Source organism: Peromyscus eremicus, chromosome X (assembly GCF_949786415.1).
Source record: "Peromyscus eremicus chromosome X, PerEre_H2_v1, whole genome shotgun sequence".
Taxonomy (NCBI): domain Eukaryota; kingdom Metazoa; phylum Chordata; class Mammalia; order Rodentia; family Cricetidae; genus Peromyscus; species Peromyscus eremicus.
Genome location: NC_081439.1, coordinates 11680522 through 11684095, shown reverse-complemented (window position 1 = coordinate 11684095; position 3574 = coordinate 11680522). Strand labels below are relative to the sequence as shown.

General features: G+C 43.6%; 1 pseudogene; it reads left to right on the top strand.

The window, feature by feature from the left end:
* Positions 1–2506: 2506 nt before the first annotated feature.
* LOC131900286 (small nucleolar RNA SNORA70) lies at positions 2507–2654 on the top strand (annotated as a pseudogene).
* The last annotated feature ends 920 nt before the right edge of the window (positions 2655–3574 follow it).

Here is a 3574-nt window from a genome sequence, read left to right as displayed (position 1 = left end):
CCAACCCTGAATGAATCCCCAGACTTTTCTTTTCTGTGGGAACAAAAGCATAAACTCTTCTCCAAAGAAACTTCTTTTTTGGACTTCCATTTTGAAGTCAAGACACATTTAGGGTATATAGGTTGGTTTAATCCAGCATCCTCCAAAATTCATTATCTTTCAACAACTATCCATAGTTTATCAGCAATCCAACAATTTAAAGTCAATACAACTTCATGTAGGATCCAGACTCCTGTGAATTTTCCACATTTATGTGGATTATTCATTTTATTATTTTACTTCTCTCTTTAAAGATTTCATTTTGTTATTTTTCAACTATTCTTTTTCCCTATGACTGTCTCTACGCTGTCTCCTTTCCTTTTCAAGCCTATGTACATTTTTAACTGCAACCTGTTTACAGGTTTCTTAATTCAGAATCTGCCTTTATTGAGCATCAGTAGACAAATCTTCAAATGCCTTGTCAGCCGCTGGTGGGGTTCATCTTGTGCATGATGCTGGCAGCTCCACTCCCCTCTGTTTCCTGAGAGCCCAGACTCATGGCAGAGAAATTGATGGGAGCTACATTTATTATCCCAGCTCTAACCTAAGACAGCGTGCCTGTGTGGCCTGGGCAGGTGTCTCTATGACGGGTAAGGTGAGCTGCTGACGTCCCACGCAACCTAAGTCAGAAGCTCGTTTTTTTTATTAAAAAGGGGACCTGTAGGGCCCTGGCCCCCGCTTTGGGTAACTGTTGCCTGGTTGCCGACCTTGAACTTAATATCCTCTCTGTACTAATTCCCTGCTGGGTTCCACCCTCCTGAATGCTTAAGGGAAGTTCCTTGTCTGTGTATCCTGCATAATGGGCGTTATCAGCTTAGATGCAAGATTGTGAAACATGGGTAGTGAACTTCTGCCTCCAGGGTTCTCCCATTGTGCTGTAAGCCTGTATTTAAGACCTCCTCCCTCCATAAACGGCATTTGGCATTAAAAAAAAAAAAAAAAAAAAAAACAGCTGCAAGAAGGAGGGGCTTGGACCCGCCTCAACTGAGTGTACCAGACTGGCTGACACCCCATTGGAGAACTTGCCTTGGAGGAGGTGAGAATGAGGGGTGGATTGTGGGGGAGGACTGGGCAATGGGAGGAGGAAGGACAGGGCAATCTGTAGTTGGTAAGTAAAATCAATAGAAAATATCTTAATAAAAAATTTAATTGTTTAAAAAAAAGAAAGTATAAAATAAAAAAAAACTTTCGCTTATTTCGTTTGCAGAGTTCTTCCTACATGTGTGCATGTAGACCAGAAAAGAGCACCAGATCGTGTTATTGATGGCTGTGATCTACCATGTGGTTGCTGGGAATTGAACTCTGGACCTCTGAAAGAGTAACCAGTGACCTTAAGCCCTGAGCCTTCTCTCCAGGTTCCTGACTGATCTTGCTAACTGAAGTATACTAACCCATCACATGGGTTTTGTTCCAAAAAGTTTATTCTGAGAAAGGCTTGGAGCTGCCCTGGGATTCCCAACACCCAGTGAACTTGCTGGCAGGTTAATAAAGCCTTTCAATTGGCTTAAACCCATTTTCTGAACCTTCTTCTCTGGCCAATACCCTACAACTCAAAGCAGGATTGCTTTCACTTTGTTGAGAGAGCCTCAGTCTGTAGCTTGGCTGGTCTTGAACTCAGGGAGATCTGCTTGCCTCTGCCTCCCAAGTGCTGGGATTCAAGGTGTGTGTTACTAGCCGGTCGTGGTGGTACACACCTTTAATCCCAGCACTTGGGAGGCAGAGGCAGGAGGATCTCTGTGAGTTCGAGGCCAGACTGGTCTACATAGTGAGTTCCAGGTGCGTCGGCACTATAGAGAGAAACCCTATCTCAGAAACAAGAAGGTGATATCCATCACACCGTGCTGCTTTTTAATTTAATGATATTGGCATCAGGAAACAATGGATTACTAATAGAGAAGTCATTTTACATACACGGTATCTTTCGGAAGTTTGAAAAATTAGTGATGATTGTTTGCTACAATGCTGTATGTTTTCAATGACTATAAGACCAGAAGCTAGCTGTATACAGTTAAGTGGCTTTAGTTTTGAGACAGAGTGTTTCTATGTGGCCCACACTGGCTTTGAACTCCTGAACTTCCTGCTTCATCTTCCTTAATGCTGAGGTTACAGGCCTGTGCCATTACATCCAGCATTTGTTATTGTTGTTTGTTTTGTTTTTAAACTGTATCACTAGGTAACCTTGCCCTTGCCTGCTTGCAACTTCCAGAGATCTACCTGCTCCTGCTTCCTGAGTGTTGGGATTACAGGCATGTGCCACCACACCTGGCCTAAGAATTTATGAAAATATAAATTTGCCTTTCAAATTAGAATGATTAATTTTTGTTCCTCCTAACAATAATTGTAACTTATCTTTTCCTGTGTAGAGAGAATTACATTCTTTTGGAGGACAGCATTAAGACCTACTCATTAGTTTTGCTGGCTTTTGAGTCACAGCATTCATCAAGTTGAGGCAGTGAGTTCAAGGCCACTGTGGGATACCGAGGGAGACTATCTCCAAAGAATAGCAACCCCGTGGGGGCCAGGTGTGCAATGGTTACAAAGAGCAGCTAACTTGGTAGTTCATGTAGCCTGTTGTCTATATTAGTGGCTGTAAGGGCCGGACCTTGGAGACAATTTCCTGGCAGTTGGGGATGTCTCCAATCTCTGTGCTAACCCCACGTCTAGGCTCCAGACAGGTATGGGTGGTGCCTTTAGGCACTGTGCCCAGGGTACTCTGACCAGGCTTCACAATGGCAAGGGCAAAATTTCCCTATGTAGAAAGCTGCAGAAAAAGATATATGTGATTGAGGCCCTCCTTATAGCCAAGTCCTAGCTCTCTGGGCACCAGACCTCAAAGAACTAGAGCTTCACCCAGTTTACTGCAGATGAACTTGAAGACATAGTAGCTGAACACCAGCTCATTGTTGATGGCTACATGGAGTAACTGAATGCCCTATGGCAGATACAGTGTTTCAACATCACTGCGGTGCCATGGCATCTTCATCCTTAACTATGGTCCAGCATATCCTGCCACCAAAGTCAGATGGTCTTCCTGTCCTCACAGTCCTTTAATTACTGATGTAAAACAAATTATTTCCACAGGTTACAATTTCTCAATTGGAGCCAGGTGATGATGGTGCACACCTTTAATCCCAGCAGATCTGGAGGCAGAGGCAGGCAGATCTCTGTGAATTCCAGGCCAGCCTGGTCTACAGTGTTCCAAGCCAGTCCCACCCACTGAAGTCTTTGTCATTCCTAGGGGTTGGAGTAGTCAGGGGATTGAGCTATCCATCTCTTCATGCTCTGTGCCTCTCTCTCCTGCTTCTGTAGGGAGGATTTGAGAAGGGATGATGAACTTCAGCAGACAGCTCACTTTAGCTAGTGTATTTGGTCTTTGCTCAGCTTGCCCACCTACTTTTGTTACGGAAGCAGCAACTGTGGGTTTTTATTAGCTTGCTTCAGTTTCTTATTATTGAAGTTATTGGTTCCTTTCCCAGTAAGTTCAGTTAAAAGAGCTACACATGTACAAAAGCTTAAAGAAGAATAGAAACATATG